The 10,526-nt window shown below is 48.2% G+C and overlaps 1 long non-coding RNA gene across 1 annotated transcript; it reads left to right on the top strand.

Annotated features, from left to right (window-relative positions):
* Positions 1-630: 630 nt before the first annotated feature.
* Positions 631-9,146, top strand: LOC115138129 (uncharacterized). Its single transcript, XR_010465330.1, has 5 exons — positions 631-1,002; positions 1,443-1,494; positions 1,633-2,177; positions 8,491-8,627; positions 8,775-9,146. It is a non-coding gene; the product is annotated as an uncharacterized LOC115138129 (long non-coding RNA).
* Positions 9,147-10,526: the final 1,380 nt, after the last annotated feature.

Raw genomic sequence — 10,526 nt, 5'->3', positions numbered from 1 at the left:
ACAATGTCTCCCCAAGGATGATATGGATCGAAGGCTACCAGAGAACGATGGGGAAAGCTACTAGAATGTTAGAGCATGCACACAGTGGCACAGCACTCTGCAGTGTGATGTTAGTGTTGTGGAGTAGGATCTGAAGGGGGGCAGGAAGGAGAGGGGTGGGTTTGTGTCATATGGGGAGTAGTAAGGAGGGCACTTGGTCCCATGCATATGTCTAGCTTTGTCTGTCTGTCCTGCTGTGATGATTAATTCAACATGTTTTGATATGACTCTGTGTCTGCTGTCCTTTATGCTTTAGCTTAGTCTCCTGTATTTTATATTTTGTGTCTGCGCAGCTGTGTGTCTTCACTGAGCCTCTGCGTGTGACTGGTGGGTGAACCCTGGTCCAGGTTTGTATACAGATGTTTGTTTATGAACTGTGACCTGTTAGAAGGAATGTTCCTAGAGGGAACAACAGGTTGTATGCTTATTAACTTCCAGGGGTATTTTCTGAAACCATTGCGCACACACAACTGACTAAAGTCTAGCAGTGGTTGAGTATATGAATATATGTTAATTTATTGCATGTACTGAATAGGTTATATAACTTATATGGTGAAGGGGGGGTCAAGTGGTAACCAAGGGCAACAACCCCTGAACCTCGAGCTGAAAAGGACGTAAATTATTAATGTGCGCGGATGGAGGAGAGCATGAAGTGTAGCCCTGAATTTGGCACAGACCGGACTTCGGAGTGCCAGAGTGTGTGTTTAGTGCTTTGGTGTGTTTGTATCCTATTGACAGCACTTGGGAGTGTCAACGAGTGAAAGCTGCGCGAGCATCGTGTGTTGTGTGAATGGCGGATGACTAGGCTCCGTACAAAAATCGGTCACCTGTTCGCACCGCAGACTTTGCCCAGTGAGGGAGTGTGTACGGAAATTCTGTAACAGGCAGCTGGCAAGCGAAACTAGCAGCGGAACCGGGGCGCCTCGAGCTGTCAAGCGCGAGCCGATCGCCGAAGCGCGCCAGGTGAGTAGGATGTAATGAATGGATGTAGCCTATTGGTCGTCCTTTTAACACACATCTAGGATCAGATCACTATACCCAAACCACTATGGGGGGATGGCAGAGACCGCGGGCAGATTCATCATTCTGATCCTAGGATCAACGGCTCGTTGATCAATACGCACAATAAACTATAGGCTACCGCAGGCTTTTATTTCAGCCAGGTATAGCCACATAATGCATTTTTCACCGAGCTCAGAGATAAGAAGAATGATTTGCTTGTTTTTTCGATTTTTGTTTATTTATTTGACGCTGAAAATCCCCTTCAACGGTGGCAATAGACACTGCTGTGATTGGCCAAGCTCTGTGTTCCCCGAGGAGCACAGGGCTCGTATTGGGTAAGAGGTGTGTGCACACTGCACATATTGTGAATATGTTTTGTGTGTGTGTGTTTCTCTGTGTAGGGTTATAGGCTAGATTCCCACTGATACCGCTGCTGCCATGAAGAGGAGGGAGGTAAGATATCGGAATATTTGATTGTGATGCACAATGAAACAGCATCCATTGCAGAACATCTGCTCTTACCCCAACCTGCCTCTCTCTCCTTCTCATCTATCTATCCCTCTCTCTCTCTCTCTCTTTCTTGTTCTTCAGTATCCAGTCGGCGAAGTCCTCATCATTCCAATGACATCGACTTCACCTTCACCCCAGGACTCAGCTCGACCCCAAGCCCTTCCCCTCCAGCCCTCTTCCCCTCCTCTCCCTGTCTCCTCCCCTCCTCCCCCCCTTTCTCTGTCCAATCCACAGCTCCAGGCTGAGTTTCTGAGGAGAGCTCCCAGAGCTGCCTCCCCTGACAACGACTCGGCTAGATCCCAAATCCTTCCCCTCCAGCCCTCTCCCCCATCTCCACCTCTGTGGCTCCCCGCTCCTCCCTTCCTCCCCCTCTTTCCTCCCCTCCTCCACCCCTCTGTCTGTCCAGTCCCCAGCTCCAGGCGGAGTTTCTGAGGAGAGCTAGCCGTGGTCTCAGAACTGTCTCCTGCGACACCGACGATGTCCTCACCTCCCCCAGCTCCCCCCTGGTTTCACCCTTTACCTCCACCACCACTTCCCCCTTACCTCCCCACCTCAGCCTCTCTCCCCCACCTCTCCCTTTAGCTCTCCACCACAGCCCCTCTCCCCCTCCACACCCACTACAGAGGGTGAGTGTACAGTGTAATACTGATAGTATAGTCTGAGTAATGTGTTGCTAGTCTGTCTCCAGTTCTCAGCTACTGAGTATAGCTAATGTGGTAGTAGCATTGTTGTAGTTGCAGTAGTAAGTGGTGGTGGCGGTGTTGTTATAGTAGCAGTAGCAGCGGCAGCGTTGTTGTAGCAGCAACAGCGGCATTGTTGTAGTAGTAGCAGCAGCGACGTTGTTGTAGTAGTAGTAGTAGCAGCAGCGACGTAGTAGTAGTAGTAGTAGCAGCAGCGACGTAGTAGTAGTAGTAGTAGCAGCAGCAGCGGCGTTGTTGTAGTGGTATTAGTAGCAGCAGCGGTGTTGTTGTAGTAGTAGTAGCAGCAGCGCCGTTGTAGCAGCAGCTGCGTTGTTGTTGTAGTAGCAGCAGCAGCGCCGTTGTAGTACTAATGGTATAGTATTAGTAGTAGCAGCAGCGGTGTGGTGGTGGTGGTAGTAGTAGCAGCAGCAGCGGCGTTGTTGTTGTAGTAGCAGCAGCGGCGTTGTTGTTGTAGTAGCAGCAGCGGCATTGTAGTAGCAGCGGCGTTGTTGTAGTAGTAGCAGCGGCGGCGGCGTTGTTGTAGTAGTGGTGGTAGTAGTAGCAGCAGCGGCGTTGTTGTTATAGTGGCAGCAGCGGCATTGTTGTTGTTGTAGTAGCAGCAGCAGCGGCATTGTTGTAGTGGTAGTAGTAGTAGCAGCAGCAGCATTGTTGTTATAGTAGCAGCAGCGGCGTTGTTGTTGTTGTAGCAGCAGTGGCGTTGTTGTTGTAGTAGTAGTAGCAGCAGTGGCGTTGTTGTTGTAGTAGTAGTAGCAGCAGTGGCGTTGTTGTTGTAGTAGTAGTAGCAGCAGCGGCGTTGTAGTAGTAGTAGCAGCAGCGTTGTTGTTGTAGTAGTAGTGGTAGTAGCAGCAGCGGTGTTGTTGTTGTTGTAGCAGCAGCAGTGGCGTTGTTGTTGTTGTAGCAGCAGCGGCGTTGTTGTAGTAGCAGTAGTAGCAGCAGCAGTGGCGTTGTTGTAGTAGCAGCAGCGGCATTGTTGTAGTAATAGCAGTAGTAGTAGTAGTAGTAGTAGTAGCAGCAGCAGCGTAGTAGTAGTTGTAGAAGCAGCAGCATAGTAGTAGTAGTAGTAGTAGCAGCATAGTAGTAGTAGTTGTAGAAGCAGCAGCATAGTAGTAGTAGTTGTAGAAGCAGCAGCATAGTAGTAGTAGTAGTAGCAGCAGCATAGTAGTAGTAGTAGTAGTAGCAGCGTAGTAGCAGCAGCATAGCAGTAGTAGTAGCAGTAGTAGCAGCAGCAGCATAGCAGTAGTAGTAGTAGTAGTAGCAGCAGCAGCGTAGCAGTAGTTGTAGGAGCAGCAGCGTAGCAGTAGCAGTAGATGTAGCAGTGGCATTGTAGTAGTAGCAGCAGCAGCAGAGCAGTAGTAGTAGCAGAAGCGTAGCAGCAGTATTAGTAGTAGCAGCAGCGTAGCAGTAATATTTGTAGCAGCAGTAGATGTAGTAGCAGGAGCGTAGCAGTAGATGTAGCAGCAGCGTAGCAGTAGTTGTAGCAGCAGTGTAGTAGTAGTAGTAGTAGCAGCAGCATAGCAGTAGATGTAGCAGCGGCATTGTAGCAGTAGTTGTAGCAGCAGCGGCATTGTAGCAGTAGTTGTAGCAGTAGTTGTAGCAGCAGCAGCGGCATTGTAGCAATAGTTGTGGCATTGTAGCAGTAGTTGTAGCAGCAGCGGCATAGTAGTTGTAGCAGTAGTTGTAGCAGCAGCAGCGGCATTGTAGTTGTATTAGCAGCGGCATTGTAGCAATAGTTGTGGCATTGTTGCAGTAGTTGTAGCAGCGGCATTGTAGTTGTATTAGCAGCGGCATTGTAGCCGTAGTTGTAGCAGCAGCGGCATTGCAGTAGCAGTAGTAGTAGCAGTGTAGCAGTAGTTGTAGCAGCAGCATTGTAGCAGTAGTTGTAGCAGCAGCGGCATTGCAGTAGTAGTAGCAGTGTAACAGTAGTTGTAGCAGCAGCATTGTAGCAGCAGCATTGTAGCAGCGGCATTGTAGCAGTAGTTGTAGCAGCGGCATTGTAGTAGTAGTTGTAGCAGCGGCATTATAGCAGTAGTTGTTGTAGCAGCAGCATTATAGCAGTAGTTGTAGCAGCGGCATTGTAGCAGTAGTTGTATCAGCGGCATTGTTGCAGTAGTTGTAGCAGTGGCATTGTAGTTGTATTAGCAGCGGCATTGTAGCCGTAGTTGTAGCAGCAGCGGCATTGCAGTAGCAGTAGTAGTAGCAGGTAGCAGTAGTTGTAGCAGCAGCATTGTAGTAGCAGCATTGTAGCAGTAGTTGTAGCAGCAGCGGCATTGCAGTAGTAGTAGCAGTGTAACAGTAGTTGTAGCAGCAGCATTGTAGCAGCAGCATTGTAGCAGCGGCATTGTAGCAGTAGTTGTAGCAGCGGCATTGTTGCAGTAGTTGTAGCAGCGGCATTGTAGTTGTATCGGGTATCGGTAGTAGTAGCAGTGTAGCAGTAGTTGTAGCAGCAGCGGCATTGTTGTAGTAGCAGCAGCGGCATTGTTGTAGTAGCAGCAGCGGCATTGTAGTAGTAGTAGTAGTAGTAGCAGCAGCGGCATTGTAGTAGTAGTAGTTGTTGTAGCAGCGGCATGCACTATTGTAAAGTGGCTGTTCCACTGGATGTCATAAGGTGAACGCACCAATTTGTAAGTCGCTCTGGATAAGAGCGTCTGCTAAATGACTTAAATGTAAAATGTAAATGTAGCAGTAGTTGTAGCAGCAGCATTGTAGTAGTAGTTGTAGCAGCAGCATTGTAGCAGTAGTTGTAGCAGCGGCATTGTTGCAGTAGTTGTAGCAGCGGCATTGTAGTTGTATTAGCAGCGGCATTGTAGCCGTAGTTGTAGCAGCAGCGGAATTGCAGTAGCAGTAGTAGTGGCAGTGTAGCAGTAGTTGTAGCAGCAGCATTGTAGCAGTAGTTGTAGCAGCAGCGGCATTGCAGTAGTAGTAGCAGTGTAACAGTAGTTGTAGCAGCAGCATTGTAGCAGCAATATTGTAGCAGCGGCATTGTAGCAGTAGTTGTAGCAGCGGCATTGTAGTTGTAGCGGCATTGTAGTTGTAGCGGCATTGCAGTAGTAGTAGCAGTAGTTGTAGCAGCGGCATTGTAGCAGTTGTTGTAGCAGCAGCGGCGTTGTTTTAGCAGCAGTGGCGTTGTAGTAGCAGCAGCGGCGTTGTAGTAGCAGCAGTGGCGTTGTAGTAGCAGCAGTGGCGTTGTAGTAGCAGCAGTGGCGTTGTAGTAGCAGCAGTGGCGTTGTAGTAGCAGCAGCGGCGTTGTAGTAGCAGCAGTGGCGTTGTAGTAGCAGCAGCGGCGTCGTAGTAGCAGCAGCGGCGTTGTAGTAGCAGCAGCGGCGTTGTAGTAGCAGCAGCGGCGTTGTAGTAGCAGCAGTGGCGTTGTAGTAGCAGCAGCGGCGTTGTAGTAGCAGCAGCGGCGTTGTAGTAGCAGCAGCGGCGTTGTAGTAGCAGCAGTGGCGTTGTAGTAGCAGCAGCGGAATTGTCGTAGTAGCAGCAGCGGCATTGCAGTAGTAGTAGCAGTAGTTGTAGCAGCGGCATTGTAGCAGTTGTTGTAGCAGCAGCGGCGTTGTTGTAGCAGCAGTGGCGTTGTAGTAGCAGCAGCGGCGTTGTAGTAGCAGCAGCGGAATTGTCGTAGTAGCAGCAGCGGCATTGTAGTAGTAGTAGCAGCAGCGGCATTGTAGTAGTAGTTGTAGCAGCAGCATTGTAGTTGTAGCAATAGGGGCATTGTAGCAGTAGTTGTAACAGCAACGGCATTGTAGCAGTAGTTGTAGCAGCAACGGCATTGTTGTAGCAGCAGCGGTGTTGTAGTAGTAGCAGCGGCATTCTATTACTATACAACAGCATTATTGTAGTAGTAGTTGTAGCAACGAAATTGTTGTTGTAGTAGCAGCAGCAGTGATGTTGTTGTAGTAGTAGCAGCGGCATTGTATTACTATACAACAGCATTATTGTAGTAGTAGTAGTTGTAGCAACGAAATTGTTGTTGTAGTAGCAGCAGAAGTGACGTTGTTGTACTAGCAGCAGCGGCATTGTAACAGTAGTTGTAGTAGTAGTAGTAGTAGCAGCAGCATTGTAGCAGTAGTTGTAGTAGTAGTAGTAGTAGCAGCAGCAGCGGCATTGTTGTAGTAGCAGCAGCAGCGGCATTGTTGTAGTAGCAGCAGCAGCATTGTTGTAGTAGCAGCAGCGGCATTGTTGTTGTTGTAGTAGTAGTAGCAGCGTAGTCGTAGTAGTAGTAGTAGTAGCAGCAGCGGCGGCATTGTTGTAGTAGCAGCAGCAGCGACATTGTTGTAGCAGCAGCATTCTTGTAGTAGCAGCAGCGGCATTGTAGTAGTAGTAGTAGTAGCAGCATTGTTGTAGTAGCAGCAGCAGCGGTGTTGTTGGTGTAGTAGTAGTTGCTGCAGCAGCATTGTAGTAGTAGTAGTAGTAGTAGTAGTAGTAGCAGCGTAGCAGTAGTAGTAGCAGCAGCAGCATTGTTGTAGTAGTAGTAGTAGTAGTAGTAGTAGTAGTAGTAGCAGCAGCGGCAATGTTGTAGTAGCAGCAGCATTGTTGTAGTAGCAGCAGCAGCGGTGTTGTTGGTGTAGTAGTAGTTGCTGCAGCAGCATTGTAGTAGTAGTAGTAGTAGTAGCAGCGTAGCAGTAGTAGTAGCAGCAGCAGCGTAGTAGAAGTAGTAGTAGTAGTAGCAGCAGCGGCAATGTTGTAGTAGCAGCAGCATTGTTGTAGTAGCAGCAGCAGCGGTGTTGTTGGTGTAGTAGTAGTTGCTGCAGCAGCATTGTTGTAGTAGCAGCAGCAGCGGTGTTGTTGGTGTAGTAGTAGTTGCTGCAGCAGCATTGTAGTAGTAGTAGTAGTAGTAGTAGTAGCAGTAGTAGTAGCAGCAGCAGCGTAGTAGTAGTAGTAGTAGTAGCAGCAGCGTAGTAGTAGTAGTAGCAGCAGCAGCGGTGTTGTTGGTGTACTAGTAGTTGCTGCAACAGCATTGCAGTAGTAGTAGTAGCAGCGGTGTTGTTGGTGTAGTAGTAGTTGCTGCAGCAGCATTGTTGTAGTAGCAGCAGCAGCGGTGTTGTTGGTGTAGTAGTAGTTGCTGCAGCAGCATTGTAGTAGTAGTAGTAGCAGCGTAGCAGTAGTAGTAGCAGCAGCAGCGTAGTAGAAGTAGTAGTAGTAGCAGCAGCGTAGTAGTAGTAGTAGTAGTAGCAGCAGCAGCGGTGTTGTTGGTGTAGTAGTAGTTGCTGCAACAGCATTGCAGTAGTAGTAGTAGCAGCGTAGTAGTAGTAGCAGCAGCGTAGTAGTAGTAGCAGCAGCAGCGTAGTAATAGGAGTAGCAGCAGCGTAGTAGTAGCAGTAGTAGTAGTAGCAGCAGCGTAGTAGCAGCAGAGTAGCAGTGGCATTGTAGCAATAGATGTAGCAGTGGCATTGTAGCAATAGTTGTAGCAGCGGCATTGTAGCAGTAGTAGCAGCAGCAGCGTAGTAGCAGTAGTAGTAGTAGTAGCAGCAGCATAGCAGTAGTAGTAGCAGCAGTAGTAGTAGCAGTAGAAGTAGCAGCAGTGTAGCAATCGATGTAGCAGCAGCGTAGCAGTAGTTGTAGCTGCGGCATTGTAGCAGTAGTTGTAGCAAACTATCACTCGTATCACTCGTATTGTTTTTGTGCAGCTTTGACAGTGCTACTGTATCTTTTTTGACCGGCAAAGACCCAAACGGCGTAACATAGTATGTATATCGTGAAGCTAATAGCAGTGACGTTATTATTGTGTAACTTCGGACTTGACCAGTCGGCAAAAGCCAACATCACCCCCAACAGATAACGGTTGATTATCAAGGGCAATGAATTCCATTATCTTGGCTTTAATGGATTTTGTCTTTGAGTTGCTAAAACGTTCTTACTCTTTCAAATAACTGCTCGACTTCTTGACTGCTCGATCCACACAGCAGACATTGTGGGCTAGGTTAGGAATGCTGTGTTGCGCTCGTAACGCAAAATTTTACGTGACGTCTTTACGTCATGTACCTACATTATATAGGTATGCACTGTAGCTTTGACGTCGGTTTTTAACGTCGTTGTTAAACTAGACATCGGGCTGATAGATACCGATGTTGGCATTTTTAGCTAATATCGTCCGATTACGATATGTTCACGGATATATCGTGCATACCTAGTAGTAGTAGTAGTAGTAGTATATTAATACAGTACTAATGTGTGTGTCTCTCTCCAGTCAAGAGCTGCTGTGTGTAGTGGTGTACAATAATATTTGTGTGTGTGTGTGCAGGCTGCGCTACTCGCCTGTCTCTTTCCAGTCCTGAGCTGCTGACAGAGCTGCGTCGGTCTCAGTCCCGTCCTATGAAGCACGTCTCCATCTCTAAAGGACTCACCACTGTCTTCTGTGGACGGGGCAGGGGCGTAACGGTAAGGTGTGTGTGTGTGTGTGTCTCACCAGGCAGGGGTGAGGACAGAAAGTATTGGGGGATGATGTGAGAACTTATCTACTGTGGTAAATATAAACTCCTCCTGACCCCCCCCCCCCCTCGTTCTCTCTCCCTCTCTGTGCACCAGACTCCTAGCTCTGCTCCTGCCTCAGGAGCAACCAACCAGACACTCCGCTCAGACTCCACGGCCAATGGAAGAAGACAGACGGGTCCCAAGCTGTCCAATGGGACATAGCGTTAGACTAAGTTAAAGTGCCTCTGAGGAAACCAGCTGCTGTATAGTGTCAATGTTATTGATATTAATGAAAACCAGTAGTACGGTGGCCTGAATATGATACATGATCAGACACTATCTATACTGCCATGTGCCAACAATAAACACAATGCAAAATAACCGACAGACGGACACACTGTAGCTCTTCATGTAAGACATGGAGAGCAATGTGTTGAGCTGAGGCATGCCTCTCTCTTGAAAAATAAATTATAAAATGTATCATAACACACTTGTTTGTCTCAGTATTGTGGGTGTGTGTGGGTGTCACACCCCTGATAAGATCCAACCCATAGCCAGAGTCCAGAGACATCATGAGATACGGGGACATCATAACTTACCTGCTCGTGTGTGTTAGCTGACAGGGGTGATATAACAGTGGTTGAGATAAAAGCCAAAGGTTACAGGTCAAGTACAGAGTGTCCCAGGGGGTGTGGCTTAAATAGGAAGTGTATGTTTACTGTGTTACATTTAGAAAGGGAGGGAAAGGAAAACAGTACTAAGAAAGAATGTAAGAGGCAGAGAGAGTACGGGAAGAATGAGAAATTACAGAGAGACAGCAGAGGGAGAAAGAGAGGGGGAGAAATGAGCTATAGGTAGAAAAATAGAGTAGGTGATAGCAGTAGTATGTCCCATTACTACAGGTTAGATTTGCTCACCAGCCGGATCTGTCCTGGTAGCAATTAACCTGGGGGTGAGGTTAACTACCGGTAGGTTATGTGAAGGATGGTCTACTGACATAGCGTGTGTGTGTGTAAACAAGATGGGGCTCTATGGGCAACTGCAACGCTACCTGCTGCAGGCCTCCATGGCTCTGCTGCTCTTCCTCAGCTCCTTCTGGCTCCCTAAGTTTCCACTTTAATCATAGTGTTTCGCTGAAACTGTGCTCCGTGTGGCTCTGTTTGTATAATGTGACATACACGTGTCCCTCGCACTGCAATTGATATTCTAGTGTAAAACAAAGTGAAAGATTTGAATATACAACTGTGAAGATATCTGGAAAAATGATGTGATACTTCTCTTTTTTTGTGTGCATTCCTCTCTCTGCCTCTGCCTCTCGCCTCTTCTAGCGGGAGACCCCTGTTATTCCAGATGCAGGAGAAGTGCAGAGTGGGGGACAGCTGGGTGACAAGGGTGTAATGTTGCATTCCGTGCCCCCTTTCCAGGTGTGTCCAGGTCAACAGTTCCAGGTGTGGCGTCTCATGCCCCACCTGACCTCTTCCATGGCTGCACACACTGACGATGTTCTGCTGGAGCACTACCTCTACAGCTGGGATGAACTTATCAAGTGCGACTAGTGTGTGTGTTTGTGTGTGTGAGAGATAGAGAGAAAGAACAAAAGTGTTTATGAGGGGAACATCTTTTAAACTTGCCATGAATGATATAGTGAGGAGTTGTTAGGTAAAGGCCAGACAGAACGCACACAGATACACACGTGGGCACACACACACACTCTCTAAAGGTCGGTTCACAATCTCACTGAATTATCCCACACTACCCATACACCGGTGGCCATGCCAGCCTCCCAGCAGCGTGGGCACAGATGCCTGCTCTCTCACTCATAGGCACACTTGCGCACGCACACACACACACACACACACACACACA

The sequence above is a fragment of the Oncorhynchus nerka genome, linkage group LG12, assembly GCF_034236695.1.
Source record: "Oncorhynchus nerka isolate Pitt River linkage group LG12, Oner_Uvic_2.0, whole genome shotgun sequence".
NCBI classification, from domain to species: domain Eukaryota; kingdom Metazoa; phylum Chordata; class Actinopteri; order Salmoniformes; family Salmonidae; genus Oncorhynchus; species Oncorhynchus nerka.
This window is presented reverse-complemented; position numbering and strand designations above follow the sequence as displayed.